Source organism: Symphalangus syndactylus, chromosome X (assembly GCF_028878055.3).
Source record: "Symphalangus syndactylus isolate Jambi chromosome X, NHGRI_mSymSyn1-v2.1_pri, whole genome shotgun sequence".
Lineage (NCBI taxonomy): Eukaryota > Metazoa > Chordata > Mammalia > Primates > Hylobatidae > Symphalangus > Symphalangus syndactylus.
Window position 1 is genome coordinate 1783225 of NC_072447.2, and position 18514 is coordinate 1801738.

An 18514-nucleotide genomic window follows, 5' to 3' on the forward strand; every position below is an offset into this window, starting at 1 on the left:
TAGGCCTCTTAGCGCTCAGAATGTCCAATTGCACTTTCTACAGAAAGAGTGTTTCAGAACGGCTCAATCAAAAGTAAGGTTCAACTCTGTTAGTTGAATGCACAGAACATAAAGAAGTTTCATACAATGCTTCTGTGTAGTTTATATTTGAACATATTCTTTTTTCCACTACTACCCACTTAGCGCTACGAATGTCCAGTTGCATTTTCTAAAGACAGAGTGTTTCAAAACTGCTCAATCAAAAGTATGGTTTAACTCTGTTAGCTGAATGCTCAGATCAGAAAGAAGTTTCACAGAATGCTTCTGTGTAGTTTATATTTGAGTATATTCCTTTTTCCACTACTACTCTCTTAGCGCTCCAAATGTCCAGTTGCATTTTCTACAGAAAGAGTGTTCAGATCTGCTCAATCAAAAGTATGGTTTAACTCTGTTAGCTGAATGCACAGATCAGAAAGAAGTTTCACCGAATGATTCTGTGTAGTTTATATTTGAAGACATTCCTTTTTCCACTATTACCCTCTTAGCGCTCCGAATCTCCACTTGCATTTTCTACAAAAAGAGTGTTTCATAACTGCTCAATCAAAAATATGTTTGATCTCTGTTAACTGAATTTACAGATCAGAAATAAGTTTCACAGAATGCATCTGTGTAGTTTTTATTTGAAGATATTCTTTTTCCCAATGTAGGCCTCTTAGCGCTTAGCATGTCCAATTGCAGTTTCTACAGAAAGAGTGTTTCAGAACGGCTCAATCAAAAGTAAGGTTCAACCCTGTTAGTTGAATGCACAGAACAGAAAGAATTTTCACAGAATGCTACTGTGTAGTTTATATTTGAATATATTCCTTTTTCCACTATTACCCTCTTAGCGCTCCGAATGTCCACTTGCATTTTCTACAGAAAGAGTGTTCACAACTGCGCAATCAAAAGTATGGTTTAACTCTGTTAGCTTAATGAACATATCAGAAATAAGTGTCACACAATGCTTCTGTGTAGTTTTTATTTGAAGATATTATTTTGCCCAATATAGGCCTCTTAGCGCTCAGAATGTCCAATTGCAGTTTCTACAGAAAGAGTGTTTCAGAAAGGCTCAATCAAAAGTAAGGTTCAACTCTGTTAGTTGAATGCACAGAACAGAAAGAAGTTTCATACAATGCTTCTGTGTAGTTTATATTTGAACATATTCTTTTGTCCACTATTACCCACTTAGCGCTACGAATGTCCAGTTGCATTTTCTACAGACAGAGTGTTTCAAAACTGCTCAATCAAAACTATGGTTTAACTCTGTTAGCTGAATGCTCAGATCAGAAAGAAGTTTCACAGAATGCTTCTGTGTAGTTTATATTTGAATATATTCCTTTTTCCACTACTACTCTCTTAGCGCTCCAAATGTCCAGTTGCATTTTCTACAGAAAGGGTGTTCAGATCTGCTCAATCAAAAGTATGGTTTAACTCTGTTAGCTGAATGCACAGATCAGAAAGAAGTTTCACAGAATGATTCTGTGTAGTTTATATTTGGAGACATTCCTTTTTCCACTATTAACCTCTTAGCGCTCCGAATCTCCACTTGCATTTTCTACAGAAAGAGTGTTTCAGAACTGCTCAATCAAAACTAAGGTTCAACTCTTTTAGTTGAACTAACAGAACAGAAAGAAGTTTCACACAATTCTTCTGTGTAGTTTTTATTTGTAGACATTCTTTTTCCCAATATAGGCCTCTTAGCGCTCAGAATGTCCAATTGCACTTTCTACAGAAAGAGTGTTTCAGAACGGCTCAATCAAAAGTAAGGTTCAACTCTGTTAGTTGAATGCACAGAACATAAAGAAGTTTCATACAATGCTTCTGTGTAGTTTATATTTGAACATATTCTTTTTTCCACTACTACCCACTTAGCGCTACGAATGTCCAGTTGCATTTTCTAAAGACAGAGTGTTTCAAAACTGCTCAATCAAAAGTATGGTTTAACTCTGTTAGCTGAATGCTCAGATCAGAAAGAAGTTTCACAGAATGCTTCTGTGTAGTTTATATTTGAATATATTCCTTTTTCCACTACTACTCTCTTAGCGCTCCAAATGTCCAGTTGCATTTTCTACAGAAAGAGTGTTCAGATCTGCTCAATCAAAAGTATGGTTTAACTCTGTTAGCTGAATGCACAGATCAGAAAGAAGTTTCACCGAATGATTCTGTGTAGTTTATATTTGAAGACATTCCTTTTTCCACTATTACCCTCTTAGCGCTCCGAATCTCCACTTGCATTTTCTACAAAAAGAGTGTTTCATAACTGCTCAATCAAAAATATGTTTGATCTCTGTTAACTGAATTTACAGATCAGAAATAAGTTTCACAGAATGCATCTGTGTAGTTTTTATTTGAAGATATTCTTTTTCCCAATGTAGGCCTCTTAGCGCTTAGCATGTCCAATTGCAGTTTCTACAGAAAGAGTGTTTCAGAACGGCTCAATCAAAAGTAAGGTTCAACCCTGTTAGTTGAATGCACAGAACAGAAAGAATTTTCACAGAATGCTACTGTGTAGTTTATATTTGAATATATTCCTTTTTCCACTATTACCCTCTTAGCGCTCCGAATGTCCACTTGCATTTTCTACAGAAAGAGTGTTCAGAACTGCGCAATCAAAAGTATGGTTTAACTCTGTTAGCTTAATGAACATATCAGAAATAAGTGTCACACAATGCTTCTGTGTAGTTTTTATTTGAAGATATTATTTTGCCCAATATAGGCCTCTTAGCGCTCAGAATGTCCAATTGCAGTTTCTACAGAAAGAGTGTTTCAGAAAGGCTCAATCAAAAGTAAGGTTCAACTCTGTTAGTTGAATGCACAGAACAGAAAGAAGTTTCATACAATGCTTCTGTGTAGTTTATATTTGAATATATTCTTTTTTCCACTATTACCCACTTAGCGCTACGAATGTCCAGTTGCATTTTCTACAGACAGAGTGTTTCAAAACTGCTCTATCAAAAGGATGTTTTAACTCTGTTAGCTGAATGCTCGGATCAGAAAGAAGTTTCACAGAATGCTTCTGTGTAGTTTATATTTGAATATATTCCTTTTTCCACTACTGCTCTCTTAGCGCTCCAAATGTCCAGTTGCATTTTCTACAGAAAGAGTGTTCAGATCTGCTCAATCAAAAGTATGGTTTAACTCTGTTAGCTGAATGCACAGATCAGAAAGAAGTTTCACAGAATGATTCTGTGTAGTTTATATTTGGAGACATTCCTTTTTCCACTATTACCCTCTTAGCGCTCCGAATCTCCACTTGCATTTTCTACAGAAAGAGTGTTTCAGAACGGCTCAATCAAAACTAAGGTTCAACTCTTTTAGTTGAACAAACAGAACAGAAAGAAGTTTCACACAATTCTTCTGTGTAGTTTTTATTTGTAGACATTCATTTTCCCAATATAGGCCTCTTAGCGCTCAGAATGTCCAATTGCAGTTTCTACAGAAAGAGTGTTTCAGAACGGCTCAATCAAAAGTAAGGTTCAACTCTGTTAGTTGAATGCACAGAACAGAAAGAAGTTTCATACAATGCTTCTGTGTAGTTTATATTTGAACATATTCTTTTGTCCACTATTACCCACTTAGCGCTAGGAATGTCCAGTTGCATTTTCTACAGACAGAGTGTTTCAAAACTGCTCAATCAAAATTATGGTTTAACTCTGTTAGCTGAATGCTCAGATCAGAAAGAAGTTTCACAGAATGCTTCTGTGTAGTTTATATTTGAATATATTCCTTTTTCCACTACTACTCTCTTAGCGCTCCAAATGTCCAGTTGCATTTTCTACAGAAAGAGTGTTCAGATCTGCTCAATCAAAAGTATGGTTTAACTCTGTTAGCTGAATGCACAGATCAGAAAGATGTTTCACAGAATGATTCTGTGTAGTTTATATTTGGAGACATTCCTTTTTCCACTATTACCCTCTTAGCGCTCCGAATCTCCACTTGCATTTTCTACAAAAAGAGTGTTTCATAACTGCTCAATCAAAAATATGTTTTATCTCTGTTAACTGAATTTACAGATCAGAAATAAGTTTCACAGAATGCATCTGTGTAGTTTTTATTTGAAGATATTCTTTTTCCCAATGTAGGCCTCTTGGCGCTTAGCATGTCCAATTGCAGTTTCTACAGAAAGAGTGTTTCAGAACGGCTCAATCAAAAGTAAGGTTCAACTCTGTTAGTTGAATGCACAGAACAGAAAGAATTTTCACAGAATGCTACTGTGTAGTTTATATTTGAATATATTCCTTTTTCCACTCTTACCCTCTTAGCGCTCCGAATGTCCACTTGCATTTTCTACAGAAAGTGTGTTCAGAACTGCGCAATCAAAAGTATGGTTTAACTCTGTTAGCTTAATGAACATATCAGAAATAAGTTTCACACAATGCTTCTGTGTAGTTTTTATTTGAAGATATTATTTTTCCCAATAGAGGCCTCTTAGCGCTCAGAATGTCCAAATGCAGTTTCTACAGAAAGAGTGTTTCAGAAAGGCTCAATCAAAAGTAAGGTTCAACTCTGTTAGTTGAATGCACAGAACAGAAAGAAGTTTCATACAATGCTTCTGTGTAGTTTATATTTGAACATATTCTTTTTTCCACTATTACCCACTTAGCGCTACGAATGTCCAGTTGCATTTTCTACAGACAGAGTGTTTCAAAACTGCTCAATCAAAAGTATGGTTTAACTCTGTTAGCTGAATGCTCAGATCAGAAAGAAGTTTCACAGAATGCTTCTGTGTAGTTTATATTTGAATATATTCCTTTTTCCACTACTACTCTCTTAGCGCTCCAAATGTCCAGTTGCATTTTCTACAGAAAGAGTGTTCAGATCTGCTCAATCAAAAGTATGGTTTAACTCTGTTAGCTGAATGCACAGATCAGAAAGATGTTTCACAGAATGATTCTGTGTAGTTTATATTTGGAGACATTCCTTTTTCCACTATTACCCTCTTAGCGCTCCGAATCTCTACTTGCATTTTCTACAGAAAGAGTGTTTCAGAACGGCTCAATCAAAACTAAGGTTCAACTCTTTTAGTTGAACTAACAGAACAGAAAGAAGTTTCACACAATTCTTCTGTGTAGTTTTTATTTGTAGACATTCTTTTTCCCAATATAAGCCTCTTAGCACTCAGAATGTCCAATTGCAGTTTCTACAGAAAGAGTGTTTCAGAACGGCTCAATCAAAAGTAAGGTTCAACTCTGTTAGTTGAATGCACAGAACAGAAAGAAGTTTCATACAATGCTTCTGTGTAGTTTATATTTGAACATATTCTTTTTTCCACTATTACCCACTTAGCGCTACGAATGTCCAGTTGCATTTTCTACAGACAGAGTGTTTCAAAACTGCTCAATCAAAAGTATGGTTTAACTCTGTTAGCTGAATGCTCAGATCAGAAAGAAGTTTCACAGAATGCTTCTGTGTAGTTTATATTTGAATATATTCCTTTTTCCACTACTACGCTCTTAGCGCTCCAAATGTCCAGTTGCATTTTCTACAGAAAGAGTGTTCAGATCTGCTCAATCAAAAGTATGGTTTAACTCTGTTAGCTGAATGCACAGATCAGAAAGAAGTTTCACCGAATGATTCTGTTTAGTTTATATTTGAAGACATTCCTTTTTCCACTATTACCCTCTTAGCGCTCCGAATCTCCACTTGCATTTTCTACAAAAAGAGTGTTTCATAACTGCTCAATCAAAAATATGTTTTATCTCTGTTAACTGAATTTACAGATCAGAAATATGTTTCACAGAATGCATCTGTGTAGTTTTTATTTGAAGATATTCTTTTTCCCAATGTAGGCCTCTTAGCGCTTAGCATGTCCAATTGCAGTTTCTACAGAAAGAGTGTTTCAGAACGGCTCAATCAAAAGTAAGGTTCAACTCTGTTAGTTGAATGCACAGAACAGAAAGAATTTTCACAGAATGCTACTGTGTAGTTTATATTTGAATATATTCCTTTTTCCACTATTAACCTCTTAGCGCTCCGAATGTCCACTTGCATTTTCTACAGAAAGAGTGTTCAGAACTGGGCAATCAAAAGTATGGTTTAACTCTGTTAGCTTAATGAACATATCAGAAATAAGTTTCACACAGTGCTTCTGTGTAGTTTTTATTTGAAGATATTATTTTTCCCAATATAGGCCTCTTAGCGCTCAGAATGTCCAATTGCAGTTTCTACAGAAAGAGTGTTTCAGAAAGGCTCAATCAAAAGTAAGGTTCAACTCTGTTAGTTGAATGCACAGAACAGAAAGGAGTTTCATACAATGCTTCTGTGTAGTTTATATGTGAACATATTCTTTTTTCCACTATTACCCACTTGGCGCTTCGAATGTCCAGTTGCATTTTCTACAGACAGAGTGTTTCAAAACTGCTCAATCAAAAGTATGGTTTAACTCTGTTAGCTGAATGCTCAGATCAGAAAGAAGTTTCACAGAATGCTTCTGTGTAGTTTATATTTGAATATATTCCTTTTTCCACTACTACGCTCTTAGCGCTCCAAATGTCCAGTTGCATTTTCTACAGAAAGAGTGTTCAGATCTGCTCAATCAAAAGTATGGTTTAACTCTGTTAGCTGAATGCACAGATCAGAAAGAAGTTTCACCGAATGATTCTGTTTAGTTTATATTTGAAGACATTCCTTTTTCCACTATTACCCCCTTAGCGCTCCGAATCTCCACTTGCATTTTCTACAAAAAGAGTGTTTCATAACTGCTCAATCAAAAATATGTTTTATCTCTGTTAACTGAATTTACAGATCAGAAATATGTTTCACAGAATGCATCTGTGTATTTTTTATTTGAAGATATTCTTTTTCCCAATGTAGGCCTCTTAGCGCTTAGCATGTCCAATTGCAGTTTCTACAGAAAGAGTGTTTCAGAACGGCTCAATCAAAAGTAAGGTTCAACTCTGTTAGTTGAATGCACAGAACAGAAAGAATTTTCACAGAATGCTACTGTGTAGTTTATATTTGAATATATTCCTTTTTCCACTATTACCCTCTTAGCGCTCCGAATGTCCACTTGCATTTTCTACAGAAAGAGTGTTCAGAACTGGGCAATCAAAAGTATGTTTTAACTCTGTTAGCTTAATGAACATATCAGAAATAAGTTTCACACAGTGCTTCTGTGTAGTTTTTATTTGAAGATATTATTTTTCCCAATATAGGCCTCTTAGCGCTCAGAATGTCCAATTGCAGTTTCTACAGAAAGAGTGTTTCAGAAAGGCTCAATCAAAAGTAAGGTTCAACTCTGTTAGTTGAATGCACAGAACAGAAAGGAGTTTCATACAATGCTTCTGTGTAGTTTATATTTGAACATATTCTTTTTTCCACTATTACCCACTTGGCGCTTCGAATGTCCAGTTGCATTTTCTACAGACAGAGTGTTTCAAAACTGCTCAATCAAAAGTATGGTTTAACTCTGTTAGCTGAATGCTCAGATCAGAAAAAGTTTCACAGAATGCTTCTGTGTAGTTTATATTTGAATATATTCCTTTTTCCACTACTACGCTCTTAGCGCTCCAAATGTCCAGTTGCATTTTCTACAGAAAGAGTGTTCACATCTGCTCAATCAAAAGTATGGTTTAACTCTGTTAGCTGAATGCACAGATCAGAAAGAAGTTTCACCGAATGATTCTGTTTAGTTTATATTTGAAGACATTCCTTTTTCCACTATTACCCACTTAGCGCTCCGAATCTCCACTTGCATTTTCTACAAAATGAGTGTTTCATAACTGCTCAATCAAAAATATGTTTTATCTCTGTTAACTGAATTTACAGATCAGAAATAAGTTTCACAGAATGCATCTGTGTAGTTTTTATTTGAAGATATTCTTTTTCCCATTGTAGGCCTCTTAGCGCTTAGCATGTCCAATTGCAGTTTCTACAGAAAGAGTGTTTCAGAACGGCTCAATCAAAAGTAAGGTTCAACTCTGTTAGTTGAATGCATAGAACAGAAAGAATTTTCACAGAATGCTACTGTGTAGTTTATATTTGAATATATTCCTTTTTCCACTATTACCCTCTTAGCGCTCCGAATGTCCACTTGCATTTTCTACAGAAAGAGTGTTCAGAACTGGGCAATCAAAAGTATGGTTTAACTCTGTTAGCTTAATGAACATATCAGAAATAAGTTTCACACAGTGCTTCTGTGTAGTTTTTATTTGAAGATATTATTTTTCCCAATATAGGCCTCTTAGCGCTCAGAATGTCCAATTGCAGTTTCTACAGAAAGAGTGTTTCAGAAAGGCACAATCAAAAGTAAGGTTCAACTCTGTTAGTTGAATGCACAGAACAGAAAGAAGTTTCATACAATGCTTCTGTGTAGTTTATATTTGAACATATTCTTTTTTCCACTATTACCCACTTAGCACTTCGAATGTCCAGTTGCATTTTCTACAGACAGAGTGTTTCAAAACTGCTCAATCAAAAGTATGGTTTAACTCTGTTAGCTGAATGCTCAGATCAGAAAGAAGTTTCACAGAATGCTTCTGTGTAGTTTATATTTGAATATATTCCTTTTTCCACTACTACGCTCTTAGCGCTCCAAATGTCCAGTTGCATTTTCTACAGAAAGAGTGTTCAGATCTGCTCAATCAAAAGTATGGTTTAACTCTGTTAGCTGAATGCACAGATCAGAAAGAAGTTTCACCGAATGATTCTGTGTAGTTTATATTTGAAGACATTCCTTTTTCCACTATTACCCTCTTAGCGCTCCGAATCTCCACTTGCATTTTCTACAAAAAGAGTGTTTCATAACTGCTCAATCAAAAATATGTTTTATCTCTGTTAACTGAATTTACAGATCAGAAATAAGTTTCACACAATGCATCTGTGTAGTTTTTATTTGAAGATATTCTTTTTCCCAATGTAGGCCTCTGAGCACTTAGCATGTCCAATTGCAGTTTCTACAGAAAGAGTGTTTCAGAACGGCTCAATCAAAAGTAAGGTTCAACTCTGTTAGTTGAATGCACAGAACAGAAAGAATTTTCACAGAATGCTACTGTGTAGTTTATATTTGAATATATTCCTTTTTCCACTATTACCCTCTTAGCGCTCCGAATGTCCACTTGCATTTTCTACAGAAAGAGTGTTCAGAACTGCGCAATCAAAAGTATGTTTTAACTCTGTTAGCTTAATGAACATATCAGAAATAAGTTTCACACAGTGCTTCTGTGTAGTTTTTATTTGAAGATATTATTTTTCCCAATATAGGCCTCTTAGCGCTCAGAATGTCCAATTGCAGTTTCTACAGAAAGAGTGTTTCAGAAAGGCTCAATCAAAAGTAAGGTTCAACTCTGTTAGTTGAATGCACAGAACAGAAAGGAGTTTCATACAATGCTTCTGTGTAGTTTATATTTGAACATATTCTTTTTTCCACTATTACCCACTTGGCGCTTCGAATGTCCAGTTGCATTTTCTACAGACAGAGTGTTTCAAAACTGCTCAATCAAAAGTATGGTTTAACTCTGTTAGCTGAATGCTCAGATCAGAAAAAGTTTCACAGAATGCTTCTGTGTAGTTTATATTTGAATATATTACTTTTTCCACTACTACGCTCTTAGCGCTCCAAATGTCCAGTTGCATTTTCTACAGAAAGAGTGTTCACATCTGCTCAATCAAAAGTATGGTTTAACACTGTTAGCTGAATGCACAGCTCAGAAAGAAGTTTCACCGAATGATTCTGTGTAGTTTATATTTGAAGACATTCCTTTTTCCACTATTACCCTCTTAGCGCTCCGAATCTCCACTTGCATTTTCTACAAAAAGAGTGTTTCATAACTGCTCAATCAAAAATATGTTTTATCTCTGTTAACTGAATTTACAGATCAGAAATAAGTTTCACAGAATGCATCTGTCTAGTTTTTATTTGAAGATATTCTTTTTCCCATTGTAGGCCTCTTAGCGCTTAGCATGTCCAATTGCAGTTTCTACAGAAAGAGTGTTTCAGAACGGCTCAATCAAAAGTAAGGTTCAACTCTGTTAGTTGAATGCACAGAACAGAAAGAATTTTCACAGAATGCTACTGTGTAGTTTATATTTGAATATATTCCTTTTTCCACTATTACCCTCTTAGCGCTCCGAATGTCCACTTGCATTTTCTACAGAAAGAGTGTTCAGAACTGGGCAATCAAAAGTATGGTTTAACTCTGTTAGCTTAATGAACATATCAGAAATAAGTTTCACACAGTGCTTCTGTGTAGTTTTTATTTGAAGATATTATTTTTCCCAATATAGGCCTCTTAGCGCTCAGAATGTCCAATTGCAGTTTGTACAGAAAGAGTGTTTCAGAAAGGCACAATCAAAAGTAAGGTTCAACTCTGTTAGTTGAATGCACAGAACAGAAAGTAGTTTCATACAATGCTTCTGTGTAGTTTATATTTGAACATATTCTTTTTTCCACTATTACCCACTTAGCACTTCGAATGTCCAGTTGCATTTTCTACAGACAGAGTGTTTCAAAACTGCTCAATCAAAAGTATGGTTTAACTCTGTTAGCTGAATGCTCAGATCAGAAAGAAGTTTCACAGAATGCTTCTGTGTAGTTTATATTTGAATATATTCCTTTTTCCACTACTACGCTCTTAGCGCTCCAAATGTCCAGTTGCATTTTCTACAGAAAGAGTGTTCAGATCTGCTCAATCAAAAGTATGGTTTAACTCTGTTAGCTGAATGCACAGATCAGAAAGAAGTTTCACCGAATGATTCTGTGTAGTTTATATTTGAAGACATTCCTTTTTCCACTATTACCCTCTTAGCGCTCCGAATCTCCACTTGCATTTTCTACAAAAAGAGTGTTTCATAACTGCTCAATCAAAAATATGTTTTATCTCTGTTAACTGAATTTACAGATCAGAAATAAGTTTCACAGAATGCATCTGTGTAGTTTTTATTTGAAGATATTCTTTTTCCCAATGTAGGCCTCTGAGCGCTTAGCATGTCCAATTGCAGTTTCTACAGAAAGAGTGTTTCAGAACGGCTCAATCAAAAGTAAGGTTCAACTCTGTTAGTTGAATGCACAGAACAGAAAGAATTTTCACAGAATGCTACTGTGTAGTTTATATTTGAATATATTCCTTTTTCCACTATTACCCTCTTAGCGCTCCGAATGTCCACTTGCATTTTCTACAGAAAGAGTGTTCAGAACTGGGCAATCAAAAGTATGTTTTAACTCTGTTAGCTTAATGAACATATCAGAAATAAGTTTCACACAGTGCTTCTGTGTAGTTTTTATTTGAAGATATTATTTTTCCCAATATAGGCCTCTTAGCGCTCAGAATGTCCAATTGCAGTTTCTACAGAAAGAGTGTTTCAGAAAGGCTCAATCAAAAGTAAGGTTCAACTCTGTTAGTTGAATGCACAGAGCAGAAAGAAGTTTCATACATTGCTTCTGTGTAGTTTATATTTGAACATATTCTTTTTTCCACTATTACCCACTTGGCGCTTCGAATGTCCAGTTGCATTTTCTACAGACAGAGTGTTTCAAAACTGCTCAATCAAAAGTATGGTTTAACTCTGTTAGCTGAATGCTCAGATCAGAAAAAGTTTCACAGAATGCTTCTGTGTAGTTTATATTTGAATATATTCCTTTTTCCACTACTACGCTCTTAGCGCTCCAAATGTCCAGTTGCATTTTCTACAGAAAGAGTGTTCACATCTGCTCAATCAAAAGTATGGTTTAACTCTGTTAGCTGAATGCACAGATCAGAAAGAAGTTTCACAGAATGATTCTGTGTAGTTTATATTTGGAGACATTCCTTTTTCCACTATTACCCTCTTAGCGCTCCGAATCTCCACTTGCATTTTCTACAGAAATTGTGTTTCAGAACGGCTCAATCAAAACTACGGTTCAACTCTTTTAGTTGAACAAACAGAACAGAAAGAAGTTTCACACAATTCTTCTGTGTAGTTTTAATTTGTAGACATTCATTTTCCCAATATAGGCCTCTTAGCGCTCAGAATGTCCAATTGCAGTTTCTACAGAAGGAGTGTTTCAGAACGGCTCAATCAAAAGTAAGGTTCAACTCTGTTAGTTGAATGCACAGAACAGAAAGAAGTTTCATACAATGCTTCTGTGTAGTTTATATTTGAACATATTCTTTTTTCCACTGTTACCCACTTAGCGCTACGAATGTCCAGTTGCATTTTCTACAGACAGAGTGTTTCAAAACTGCTCAATCAAATGTATGGTTTAACTCTGTTAGCTGAATGCTCAGATCAGAAAGAAGTTTCACAGAATGCTTCTGTGTAGTTTATATTTGAATATTTTCCTTTTTCCACTACTACGCTCTTAGCGCTCCAAATGTCCAGTTGCATTTTCTACAGAAAGAGAGTTCAGATCTGCTCAATCAAAAGTATGGTTTAACTCTGTTAGCTGAATGCACAGATCAGAAAGAAGTTTCACCGAATGATTCTGTGTAGTTTATATTTGAAGACATTCCTTTTTCCACTATTACCCTCTTAGCGCTCCGAATCTCCACTTGCATTTTCTACAAAAAGAGTGTTTCATATCTGCTCAATCAAAAATATGTTTTATCTCTGTTAACTGAATTTACAGATCAGAAATAAGTTTCACAGAATGCATCTGTGTAGTTTTTATTTGAAGATATTCTTTTTCCCAATGTAGGCCTCTTAGCGCTTAGCATGTCCAATTGCAGTTTCTACAGAAAGAGTGTTTCAGAACGGCTCAATCAAAACTAAGGTTCAACTCTTTTATTTGAACAAACAGAACTGAAAGAAGTTTCACACAATTCTTCTGTGTAGTTTTTATTTGTAGACATTCTTTTTCCCAATATAGGCCTCTTAGCGCTCAGAATGTCCAATTGCAGTTTCTACAGAAAGAGTGTTTCAGAACGGCTCAATCAAAAGTAAGGTTCAACTCTGTTAGTTGAATGCACAGAACAGAAAGAAGTTTCATACAATGCTTCTGTGTAGTTTATATTTGAACATATTCTTTTGTCCACTATTACCCACTTAGCGCTACGAATGTCCAGTTGCATTTTCTACAGCACAGAGTGTTTCAAAACTGCTCAATCAAAAGTATGGTTTAACTCTGTTAGCTGAATGCTCAGATCAGAAAGAAGTTTCACAGAATGATTCTGTGTAGTTTATATTTGAATATATTCCTTTTTCCACTACTACGCTCTTAGCGCTCCAAATGTCCAGTTGCATTTTCTACAGAAAGAGTGTTCAGATCTGCTCAATCAAAAGTATGGTTTAACTCTGTTAGCTGAATGCACAGATCAGAAAGAAGTTTCACCGAATGATTCTGTTTAGTTTATATTTAAAGACATTCCTTTTTCCACTATTACCCTCTTAGCGCTCCGAATCTCCACTTGCATTTTCTACAAAAAGAGTGTTTCATAACTGCTCAATCAAAAATATGTTTTATCTCTGTTAACTGAATTTACAGATCAGAAATAAGTTTCACAGAATGCATCTGTGTAGTTTTTATTTGAAGATATTCTTTTTCCCAATGTAGGCCTCTTAGCGCTTAGCATGTCCAATTGCAGTTTCTACAGAAAGAGTGTTTCAGAACGGCTCAATCAAAAGTAAGGTTCAACTCTGTTAGTTGAATGCACAGAACAGAAAGAACTTTCACAGAATGCTACTGTGTAGTTTATATTTGAATATATTCCTTTTTCCACTATTACCCTCTTAGCGCTCCGAATGTCCACTTGCATTTTCCACAGAAAGAGTGTTCAGAACTGCGCAATCAAAAGTATGGTTTAACTCTGTTAGCTTAATGAACATATCAGAAATAAGTGTCACACAATGCTTCTGTGTAGTTTTTATTTGAAGATATTATTTTGCCCAATATAGGCCTCTTAGCGCTCAGAATGTCCAATTGCAGTTTCTACAGAAAGAGTGTTTCAGAAAGGCTCAATCAAAAGTAAGGTTCAACTCTGTTAGTTGAATGCACAGAACAGAAAGAAGTTTCATACAATGCTTCTGTGTAGTTTATATTTGAATATATTCTTTTTTCCACTATTACCCACTTAGCGCTACGAATGTCCAGTTGCATTTTGTACAGACCTAGTGTTTCAAAACTGCTCTATCAAAAGGATGTTTTAACTCTGTTAGCTGAATGCTCGGATCAGAAAGAAGTTTCACAGAATGCTTCTGTGTAGTTTATATTTGAATATATTCCTTTTTCCACTACTACTCTCTTAGCGCTCCAAATGTCCAGTTGCATTTTCTACAGAAAGAGTGTTGAGATCTGCTCAATCAAAAGTATGGTTTAACTCTGTTAGCTGAATGCACAGATCAGAAAGAAGTTTCACAGAATGATTCTGTGTAGTTTATATTTGGTGACATTCCTTATTCCACTATTACCCTCTTAGCGCTCCGAATGTCCACTTGCATTTTCTACAGAAAGAGTGTTCAGAACTGCGCAATCAAAAGTATGATTTAACTCTGTTAGCTTAATGAACATATCAGAAATAAGTTTCACACAATGCTTCTGTGTAGTTTTTATTTGTAGACATTCTTTTTCCCAATATAGGCCTCTTAGCGCTCAGAATGTCCAATTGCAGTTTCTACAGAAAGAGTGTTTCAGAACGGCTCAATCAAAAGTAAGGTTCAACTCTGTTAGTTGAATGCACAGAACAGAAAGAAGTTTCATACAATGCTTCTGTGTAGTTTATATTTGAACATATTCTTTTTTCCACTATTACCCACTTAGCGCTACGAATGTCCAGTTGCATTTTCTACAGACAGAGTGTTTCAAAACTGCTCAATCAAAAGTATGGTTTAACTCTGTTAGCTGAATGCTCAGATCAGAAAGAAGTTTCACAGAATGCTTCTGTGTAGTTTATATTTGAATATATTCCTTTTTCCACTACTACGCTCTTAGCGCGCCAAATGTCCAGTTGCATTTTCTACAGAAAGAGTGTTCAGATCTGCTCAATCAAAAGTATGGTTTAACTCTGTTAGCTGAATGCACAGATCAGAAAGAAGTTTCACCGAATGATTCTGTGTAGTTTATATTTGAAGACATTCCTTTTTCCACTATTACCCTCTTAGCGCTCCGAATCTCCACTTGCATTTTCTACAAAAAGAGTGTTTCATAACTGCTCAATCAAAAATATGTTTTAACTCTGTTAACTGAATTTACAGATCAGAAATAAGTTTCACAGAATGCATCTGTGTAGTTTTTATTTGAAGATATTCTTTTTCCCAATGTAGGACTCTTAGCGCTTAGCATGTCCAATTGCAGTTTCTACAGAAAGAGTGTTTCAGAACGGCTCAATCAAAAGTAAGGTTCAACTCTGTTAGTTGAATGCACAGAACAGAAAGAATTTTCACAGAATGCTACTGTGTAGTTTATATTTGAATATATTCCTTTTTCCACTATTACCCTCTTAGCGCTACGAATGTCCACTTGCATTTTGTACAGAAAGAGTTTTCAGAACTGCGCAATCAAAAGTATGATTTAACTCTGTTAGCTTAATGAACATATCAGAAATAAGTTTCACACAATGCTTCTGTGTAGTTTTTATTTGAAGATATTATATTTCCCAATATAGGCCTCTTAGCGCTCAGAATGTCCAATTGCAGTTTCTACAGAAAGAGTGTTTCAGAAAGGCTCAATCAAAAGTAAGGTTCAACTCTGTTAGTTGAATGCACAGAACAGAAAGAAGTTTCATACAATGCTTCTGTGTAGTTTATATTTGAACATATTCTTTTTTCCACTATTACCCACTTAGCGCTACGAATGTCCAGTTGCATTTTCTACAGACAGAGTGATTCAAAAGTGCTCAATCAAAAGTATGGTTTTACTCTGTTAGCTGAATGCTCAGATCAGAAAGAAGTTTCACAGAATGCTTCTGTGTAGTTTATATTTGAATATATTCCTTTTTCCACAACTGCTCTCTTAGCGCTCCAAATGTCAAGTTGCATTTTCTACAGAAAGAGTGTTCAGATCTGCTCAATCAAAAGTATGGTTTAACACTGTTAGCTGAATGCACAGATCAGAAAGTAGTTTCACAGAATTATTCTGTGTCGTTTATATTTGAAGACATTCCTTTTTCCACTATTACCCTCTTAGCGCTCGGAATCTCCACTTGCATTTTCTACAGAAAGAGTGTTTCATAACTGCTCAATCAAAAATATGTTTTATCTCTGTTAACTGAATTTACAGATCAGAAATAAGTTTCACAGAATGCATCTGTGTAGTTTTTATTTGAAGATATTCTTTTTCCCAATATAGGCCTCTTAGCGCTTAGCATGTCCAATTGCAGTTTCTACAGAAAGAGTGTTTCAGAACGGCTCAATCAAAAGTAAGGTTCAACTCTGTTAGTTGAATGCACAGAACAGAAAGAATTTTCACAGAATGCTACTGTGTAGTTTATATTTGAATATATTCCTTTTTCCACTATTACCCTCTTAGCGCTCCGAATGTCCACTTGCATTTTCTACAGAAAGAGTGTTCAGAACTGCGCAATCAAAAGTATGGTTTAACTCTGTTAGCTTAATGAACATATCAGAAATAAGTTTCACAGAATGCTTCTGTGTAGTTTATATTTGAAGATATTATTTTTCCCAATATAGGCCTCTTAGCGCTCAGAATGTCCAATTGCAGTTTCTACAGAAAGAGTGTTTCAGAAAGCCTCAATCAAAAGTAAGGTTCAACTCTGTTAGTTGAATGCACAGAACAGAAAGAAGTATCATACAATGCTTCTGTGTAGTTTATATTTGAACATATTCTTTTTTCCACTATTACCCACTTAGCGCTACGAATGTCCAGTTGCATTTCCTACAGACAGAGTGTTTCAAGACTGCTCAATCAAAAGTATGGTTTAACTCTGTTAGCTGAATGCTCAGATCAGAAAGAAGTTTCACAGAATGCTTCTGTGTAGTTTATATTTGAATATATTCCTTTTTCCACTACTACTCTCTTAGCCCTCCAAATGTCCAGTTGCATTTTCTACAGAAAGAGTGTTCAGATCTGCTCAATCAAAAGTATGGTTTAACTCTGTTAGCTGAATGCACAGATCAGAAAGAAGTTTCACAGAATGATTCTGTGTAGTTCATATTTTGAGACATTCCTTTTTCCACTATTACCCTCTTAGCGCTCCGAATCTCCACTTGCATTTTATACAAAAAGAGTGTTTCATAACTGCTCAATCAAAAATATGTTTTATCTCTGTTAACTGAATTTGCAGATCAGAAATAAGTTTCACAGAATGCATCTGTGTAGTTTTTATTTGAAGATATGCTTTTTCCCAATGTAGGCCTCTTAGGGCTTAGCATGTCCAATTGCAGTTTCTACAGAAAGAGTGTTTCAGAACGGCTCAATCAAAAGTAAGGTTCAACTCTGTTAGTTGAATGCACAGAACAGAAAGAATTTTCAGAGAATGCTACTGTGTAGTTTATATTGAATATATTCCTTTTTTCACTATTACCCTCTTAAAGCTCCGAATGTCCACTTGCATTTTCTACAGAAAGAGTGTTCAGAACTGCGCAATCAAAAGTATTGTTTACCTCTGTTAGCTTAATGAACATATCAGAAATAAGTTTCACACAATGCTTCTGTGTAGTTTTTATTTGAAGATATTATTTTTCCCAATGGAGGCCTCTTAGCGCTCAGAATGTCCAATTGCAGTTTCTACAGAAAGAGTGTTTCAGAAAGGCTCAATCAAATCTAAGGTTCAACTCTGTTAGTTGAATGCACAGAACAGAAAGAAGTTTCATACAATGCTTCTGTGTAGTTTATATTTGAACATATTCTTTTTTCCACTATTACCCACTTAGCGCTACGAATGTCCAGTTGCATTTTCTACAGACAGAGTGTTTCAAAACTGCTCAATCAAAAGTATGTTTTAATTCTGTTAGCTGAATGCTCAGATCAGAAAGAAGTTTCACAGAATGCTTCTGTGTAGTTTATATTTGAATATATTCCTTTTTCCACTACTACTCTCATAGCGCTCCAAATGTCCAGTTGCATTTTCTACAGAAAGAGTGTTCAGATCTGCTCAATCAAAAGTATGGTTTCACTCTGTTAGCTGAATGCACAGATCAGAAAGAAGTTTCACCGAATGATTCTGTGTAGTTTATATTTGGAGACATTCCTTTTTCCACTATTACCCTCTTAGCGCTCCGAATCTCCACTTGCATTTTCTACAGAAAGAGTGTTTCAGAACGGCTCAATCAAAACTAAGGTTCAACTCTTTTAGTTGAACAAACAGAACAGAAAGAAGTTTCACACAATTCTTCTGTGTAGTTTTTATTTGTAGACATTCTTTTTCCCAATATAGGCCTCTTAGCGCTCAGAATGTCCAATTGCAGTTTCTACAGAAAGAGTGTTTCAGAACGGCTCAATCAAAAGTAAGGTTCAACTCTGTTAGTTGAATGCACAGAACAGAAAGAAGTTTCATACAATGCTTCTGTGTAGTTTATATTTGAACATATTCTTTTTTCCACTATTACCCACTTAGCGCTACGAATGTCCAGTTGCATTTTCTACAGACAGAGTGTTTCAAAACTGCTCAATCAAAAGTATGGTTTA